At 39.1% G+C, this 8485-nt stretch overlaps 1 non-coding gene across 1 annotated transcript; it reads left to right on the forward strand.

The window, feature by feature from the left end:
• The first annotated feature begins 7285 nt into the window (after positions 1 to 7285).
• Positions 7286 to 7392, forward strand: LOC128279741 (small nucleolar RNA R71). Its single transcript, XR_008269937.1, has one exon. It is a non-coding gene; the product is annotated as a small nucleolar RNA R71 (small nucleolar RNA).
• The last annotated feature ends 1093 nt before the right edge of the window (positions 7393 to 8485 follow it).

Here is an 8485-nt window from a genome sequence, read left to right on the forward strand (position 1 = left end):
TTTGGCCTTTAATTCACTACTAACACATTGTCGGGTAGAAACGCACAAGTGTGCATTCATCGCTCAGTAAAATAAATGTGATTTTCGGCTTAAGGCGTCCGCAACCACATTAGCCTTTCCCGGGTGATAATCAATGACAAGCTCATAATCTTTCAACAACTCAAGCCAACGCCTTTGTCGCAGATTCAAGTCACGTTGAGTCATCAAATATTTGAGACTTTTGTGATCCGAATATACATGGCACTTCTCACCAAATAAATAATGTCGCCATAATTTCAAGGCGAACACGATGGCAGCTAGTTCGAGATCATGGGTCGGATAATTTTTCTCGTGTGGCTTCAATTGTCTCGACGCATAGGCCACAACTCGACCTTCTTGCATCAATACGTAACCCAACCCAAGTAGGGATGCATCACTGTAAATGACGAACTCCTTGCACGATTCGGCCGCACTAATCTTGGAGCTTCATCAAATGGGTTTTCAATTGATCGAAACTTTTCTGACACCTTTCCGTCCATTCAAACTTAACATCTTTCTGAAGTAGTTTCGCCATTGGTGTGGCTATCATCGAGAAACCTTTTACAAATCGTCGGTAGTAATTGGTAAGTCCCAAAAAGCTCCGAACTTCAGTAATATTTCTCGGAGGCTTCCAGTTAAGTATGGCTAAAATTTTGCTCGGATCGACTCGAATGCCCGATGCAGATACCACGTGACCCAGGAAGCTAACCTCTCTTAACCAGAACTCGCACTTACTGAACTTAGCATATAACTGCTTATCCCGTAAAATCTGCAACACTAATCTCAGGTGCTCAGCATGTTCGGTCACATCTCTTGAATAGACTAAGATATCGTCAATAAACACGACTACAATCCGGTCCAAATACTGTCTGAAGATCCGATTCATCAAATCCATAAATACCGCAGGGGCATTAGTGAGCCCAAACGGCATCACTAAGAACTCGTAGTGACCGTATCTCGCTTAAAGCGGTTTTGGGTATATCCGAATCTCGAATTAGAATCGATAATAACCCGATCTCAAATCTATCTTTGAAAACACTGAGGCTCCCTTTAGTTGATCAAACAAATCGTCAATACGCGGTATCGGATATTTATTCTTTATTGTCAGCTTATTCAGCTAACGATAATGGATGCACAACCTCATGGTTCCGTCCTTCTTTTTCACAAACAATACTGGTGCACCCCAAGGTGAGAAACTTGGTCGAGCGAAACCTCTATCCGTCAACTCTTGCAACTGAGCTTTCAACTCTTTTAACTCGGTTGGTGCCATACGATACGGAGCTATCGAAATCGGCGTAGTCCTAGGCACAAGCTCAATACCAAACTCTACCTCCCGAACAGGTGGTAAACCCGATAATTCTTCGGGAAAAACATTCGGTATTCACAAACCACCAAGCAGATTCAAGTTTCTTTTACGGCTCTTTATTATCAAGTACGTATGCAAGATACGCTTCACACCCTTTCTCACATATTTATGAGCTAACATCGAGGATATTATAGTGGCGACCCATTCAAGTCGATGAGACTCAACTCGAATCATCTCATTATTTGCACACCTCAAATCGATAATTTTTCTTTTGCAATTTACAACCGCATCGTGAGCGGTTAGCCAATCCATACCGAGGATAACATCAAATTAGTCAAGCGGTAAAAGCATCAAATTGGCGGAAGCGAGAACCTCTAATTTCTAAGGGACATTTCTTACACACTTTGTCGACAAGCACATAACGACCCAAGGGATTTGACACCCGAATTACAAACTCAGTAGACTCAACAGGTAGAGTCTTACTGGATGCTAAGGTTTCACATATATAGGAATAAGTAGAACCAGGGTCAATCAAATCAATCACATTAGTATCAAAGAGAGTAAAAGTATCGGTAATAACATCTGGCGAGGAAGCATCCTCGCGTGCGCGTATAGCATAAGCTCTAGCAGGAGCACGAGCCTCAGATCTGGTTGTAGCATCTCTAGATCCTCTCTGACCGCCACTAGCATTGCCCGTATTCCTAGATGGTCTACCCCGAGCAGTAGTAGCACCAGGTTTCCCACTCAGATTTACGTTCTGTTCAGACAATCTCGGGCAATCTTTAATAAAGTGGTCGGCTGACCCACACTTGTAACAGGAGCGGTCATGGAATCTACAACTCCCCGAATGCCATTTGCCACAATACTGACACTCCGTTCTATCTCGACGATCATTTCCAACACCGGCAACCAAGTGACTCGTGCACTCACGAAGTCGATCACGGTCTCGTCTAGAAAAACCGAAGTGTCTCTAGATCGCCCAAATCATCTCTAAATTTCTTCGATGATATTGAAAGGGCCTCCTCGAAGACCTCTTACGAAACTCCTTTGCTCCCATATCAGATTTTCTTTTCTCCATACTGAGCTCCTCGGCTTTGCAAGCTCGCTCGACAAGTACCACAAACTCTCGGATTTCCAAAATGCCAACATACAGCTTTATATCATCATTCAGTCTATCCTCGAAACGTTTACACATTACGGCTTCTGAGGAAATGCATTCTCGAGCGTACCAGCTAAGCCTTACAAACTTTCGTTCATAGTCGGTAACCGACATGGAACCTTGTTTAAGTTCAAGAAATTCCTTCCGTTTTTGGTCAATGAATCTCTGACTGATATACTTCTTTCGAAACTCGGTTTGGAAAAACTCCCAAGTTACTTGCTCTCGGGGCACAACAGAAATCAACGTATTCCACCAATAGTAGGCAGAATCACGTAGCAAGGAGATAGTACACTTTAAGCATTCATCGGGTGTGCAAGATAGTTCATCAAGTACCCGAATAGTATTATCCAACCAAAATGCAGCTTGCTCGGTGTCGTCGCTGTCCGTAGCTTTAAATTCAGTAGCCCCATGTTTTCGGATTCTGTCAACTGGGGGCTTATTTGACCTCATTTGGTCAGTGACCGGAGGTATTGTAGGTACGGGGGTGGTATTAGTCGGGAATGGTGGTTGTGGAACAGCCGTATTAGTTCGAATGTATTGGTTGAACCAATCATTCATCACGTTATAAAAAGCTTGTCTAGCCTCATCATTCGGATTACTAGCAATAGGTTGAGAGTCCACCGCCGCTGTCCCTTGTGCGGGAGCAAGTGCTACACTCTCAAGATCATCAGCTACCACTCGGTCGGGATCGGGATCCATTACTATAAATAAACACATTTTCAATTGTCAGAAATCACCGCACTATCAAATAATCACATAATGCCATGTATAGCTAGACCCAAACGTATTACGGTAGTCCTAGAATCGACTAAACCGTAGCTCTGATACCAATAAAATTGTAACACCCCGTACCCGAGATCGTTGCCGGGGTCGGACACGAGGGGTTAACAAACTTGATTCACTTATTTTCACAGTCCATTTTAAAAATTTCCAGACTAGCTGGCTAACTGCGTCACTGTTACCTTAAAAATCATATCTTGAATTCCAAAACTCTAAAATCAGCTTCATAAATTTTCCCTGAAACTAGACTCATATATCCATCTACAAATTTTTTTCTAGAATTTTTGGTCAGGCCAATTAGTACAGTTTATTAGTTAAAGTCTCCCCTGTTACAGGGTTCGACTACTCTGACCTTCATGCATTGCGACTTAGATAACTCCTTGTACAGGGCTTCAATACTTATGCCGTTTGTTTCTAAAGAAACTAGACTCGAAAAGGAATCTGTACATATAGGGAATGACTTCTAATTATCTTTGGTTAATTTATAGTGAATTTCCAAAGTCGGATCAGGGGATCCAGAAATCATTCTGGCCCTGTTCCATGAAAACTTAAATATCTCTTAAAATACGACTCATATGACCGTTTCGTTTCTTCCATATGAAAGTAGATTCATCAAGGTTAATTTCATAATTTATTCACTATTTAATTCCATTCCTACTATTTTTAGTGATTTTTCAAATTCACACCGCTGCTGCTGTCAGCATCTGCCTTTAAGCTAGACCTTACCTATTACATATTTTCCACTATTCACCCAACCCTTTAGCATATATAGCACAAAGTATGATCGTGATTAACCATTCCAATGGCCAATCATTGCCAAGCATATCCACACCTCTCAATAACCATATACATACAAAATGATTATAACATTATGTTCAAATATATATATAAGCCATTTTCGCATGGCTATCCAAATTCGTACAATACCGAAAGGTACATGACCAACATCAAAAAGGGTAGTCCTATACATGCCATTTCAGAGTTCAACCAAAAGTGTACCAAAGGGGCTTTGATAGTGTGGATGACTTCGACTTCGACAATCCCGAGTCCGATAGCTGACGAACCAAAATCTATAAAACAGAGAATCAAAGAAACGGAATAAGCATTTAATGCTTAGTAAGTTTTGAGCAATGAAATTAGGCACAACTGAAGTATAGCACTCATATAACTAAACGGATAATCTCATATACACATATTTTCAAAAATCAGTCCTATTTCACATTTCCAACCCTTATATTCATACATAAGGGATCAACTTAACCAAAGGCCGGAAGCTCATTAATCGACTGAGAGAATAATATTTAAACGGAATCACTACTCAAATGCATATACGAAACGTACCTCATCGTTGGGATTTTACGAGCGTATTAATTGAAATTATTACAGCAAGATCGCTCATTCCCAACCAAGTACCTTCGGGGTTTAGCCGGATATAGCTACTCGCTCAATTGCCTTCGGGACTTAGCCCGGTTATAGTAACTCGCACAATTGCCTTCGGGACTTAGCCCGGTTATAGTAACTCGCACAAATGCCTTCGGGACTTAGCCCGGTTATAGTAACTCGCACAAATGCATTCGGAACTTAACCCGAAATTAGTCATTAGCACAAATGCCTTCGGGACTTAGCCCGGTTATCATCTGAATATCCATGCACATATCAATAAATCATGACACATCTCTATTTCAATTTCATAACTAGAATTCAAACACAAGTCACTTATCATTTTCGGCTCAATAGCTACATACAAGATCATGATTTTGATTTACTTAAAACATGATCTAATCGAATCATAATCTAAGCTCCATTACTCAAAGACTTACCTCGGATGTGGTCAAACGATTTCGACGGCTATTCGATCACTTTTTCCTTTCCCTTATCCAACTTTGGTCCTCTAAGCTCTTGAGCTAATTCAAACAAATTTAACTTATTAAAGTCTCATTATGCTAGCTTATGGCGAATATGACAATGAAATTGATAGGTCATATGGCCACCTTTAGCTCAAATACAAAATGGTCATACGCATTTTAATCACATTAAGCAATTTAATACCATTAATCTAACATTTCTTCATGTGCAACTTTATGACCGAATACACATATCATTAACTCAATATCAATTAACTAAGCACTTAAACAAATTCTCTTTAACTATACACACATTCGGCAATGACAAAGACAATTTAGCAAACCTTAAATTCAACTTATAACAATATATATATATACTCAATATTCAAAGCATTTAACATCACTTCACCATAATTCTTACATCATGGCCGAATGTTCCTTTGAACCATTTACCCTTACAAGGCATAAATTTCACCATCAAAACTAACAAGCTTATAATCCCATGACCGAAACCTCTAACAACACCAATTAAAAATATTTTATGGGTTTGAGGTAAAACCAAGAAAGAAACTCATAAACATCGAGATATAAGCACTAACATTGTTCATCTAGATTTAGCATGAAACAACATCCATCACCCTTATAATTACCATAGCCGAAAACCTTACTCATTCCAAAATCCAAATCTCAACTTGGGTCACAAAAATAACTTGATATCTCATCAACACAACATCAACACCAAGCAAGAATGATATATCTATGGCCGAGTGTCATCTCCATCACATAGCAAGATTTAGACCATGGGCTAGGTAGAACTCAAGCTAACAACTAAAACAAGCATGCATCTCATGGAACATCATCAAACATACCTTAATCTAGATACAAGTATGGCCGAACCTCTTCAACCTTTTCTCCCCCTCCTTCCTTTGATTTTTCGGTCAAGAAGAACAATGAGGATGAAGCCTTTTTCTTTTTTTTTTCTTTTAGGTACGGCACAATGGGGGAACAACCACATACATTTTTTTTTGTTTCTCCTCCTACTAACACTAATATTTTATTGCCCATGTTCTTTATTTTATTATTCCTAACATAAAGCATTAACCCAACATGTTTATGACATGTTTTAGCCATAACATTTTGTCCACCCTCATGCTCATGGCCGACCACTACTAATTAGGGGGGGAAATTGGCATGCAAGTCCACCCTTTTAATTACATGCACTAATAGATCCTTATAGATTAACCTATCACATTTCAAAAGTGTCACACATAAGTCCTATTAACTAAATTCACATGCAATTAACTAAATCGAAGCTTTAAACTTTCACACATTCATATTCACATATTTTAGACAATAAATATCATATTTAAATAATTTGGTGACTCGGTTTAGCGGTCCCGAAACCGCTTTCCGACTAGGGTTACTTTAGGACTGTCACAAATTGCATTGAGGTGTTCCCTTGTATTAGGTTCAGTACTACTTGGTAAGCTACCTTGTGGTCGTTCGGAGATTAGTTTGGATAGTTGGCCTATTTGAGTTTCGAGCCCTTGGATCAATGCTTGTTGATTCTTAAGTGCTGTCTCAGTATTTTGGAAATGGGTTTTTGATACCGAGATGAATTTAGAGAGTATCTCTTCAAGGTTTGGTTTCTTCTCTTGTTGATAAGGTGGCTGTTGAAAACCCTGAGTATTTTGTGGCTTTTGATTCCCTTGACCAACCCAAGAGAAATTTGGTTGGTTCCTCCAACCTGCATTATAAGTATTACTGTATGGGTTATTTTGAGATCGAAAGTTATTGTTACCCATATAGTTGACTTGTTCCTCTTCGGTTGTAGGATTGAAGGATTGATATTCTGTATGCACACCTCCTCCACTTGAGTCAAACCTCATTACTGGATGTACCTGCGTAGAACTAAGTAAACCATCAATTTTTTTATTGAGAAATTCTACCTGATTTGACAGCATAGTAACTGAGTCGACATTATAAACGCCAATTGTTTTTGTTGGCTTAGTCCTCATGACTTGCCACTGATAGTTATTCAGTGACATTTCTTCAATGAATTCATAAGCCTCTTCAGGTGTTTTGTTGTTGATGGTTCCTCCAGCAGCTGCGTCCATCATCTGTCTTGTTGAGGGATTCACACTATTGTAAAAAGTTTGAACTTGCAGCCATAGAGGTAACCCATGGTGAGAGCACCTTTGCAATAGATCCTTGTATCTCTCCCATGCATCGTAAAGTGTTTCTAAGTCCATCTGCACAAAAGAAGAGATATCATTACGTAACTTAGCCGTTTTAGCCGGTGAAAAATATTTTAGTAGAAATTTTTCAGTCATTTGTTACCAAGTAGTGATGGACCCTCGTGGTAACGAGTTCAACCACTATTTAGCTTTGTTTCTCAGTGAAAAAGGGAATAACCAAAGGCGAATGGAATCATCAGAAACGCCATTAATTTTGAAAGTGTCGCAAAACTCTAGAAAATTTGCCAAGTGAGTGTTGGGATCCTCATCCTGCAAACCATCAAACTGAACAAACTACTGTATCATCTGAATTGTATTAGGTTTCAGTTCAAAATTATTCACAGCAATAGCAGGTCTAACTATACTTGACTCAGTTCCTATTAAAGAAGGTTTAGCATAGTCATACATAGTACGTGGAGCAGGATTTTGATTAGCCGTAATTGTAGGAGGTAGCTGATTGCCTTGGTTTTCAGCGGGGTTGACTATCGTCTTCTTGCTCGTTCTCTGTGTATCTTAAGCTTCGCCTTATTTCTCTTTGGTTTCTACGAACTGTGCGATCGATTTCTTCGTCAAAAAGTAATGGTCCCGACAGGTTTCTTCTAGTTATAAACTATGAAAACCTGCCAAAAGAAGGAAAAAGAAAGTTAATTAGTAATAATAATAAAATTTAATTTAATTAAAAATAAATTGCTAAAGTAATAAAAATTGAGTGTTCCTAATATTTTAGTTCCCCGGCAACGGCGCCAAAAACTTGATCGCGAAGTTTCGTGATAGGTTTTAAATATTTATAATTACTCATTCTTGAACAACTATTATCGCGATGTAGGCAAGTGTACCTATTGAACAATAGTATAGTTTTAGTAAGACCGGATTGTCGAACCCAAAGGAACTAAAAGTACTAGTAATGACTGTCTTTTTATTATCTAGCCTAAGAATAAAAGGGGTTTTTGTTTTAATTAACTAATTATCTAAACTAAGAACTTACAAAGAAAAGAATTGGGGAATTGCTTTCGGGAAAATTGATTGAATTGAGACAATACCTAAGGAAAAATTCACCTATGCTCGTGTGGTCTACCCGTGTGAGGAGGTCCAGGCCGTGTTGATTTCGTACTTTGGCCTATTTTCTCTATTTTTGGCCCGT

Source organism: Gossypium arboreum, chromosome 8 (assembly GCF_025698485.1).
Source record: "Gossypium arboreum isolate Shixiya-1 chromosome 8, ASM2569848v2, whole genome shotgun sequence".
NCBI classification, from domain to species: domain Eukaryota; kingdom Viridiplantae; phylum Streptophyta; class Magnoliopsida; order Malvales; family Malvaceae; genus Gossypium; species Gossypium arboreum.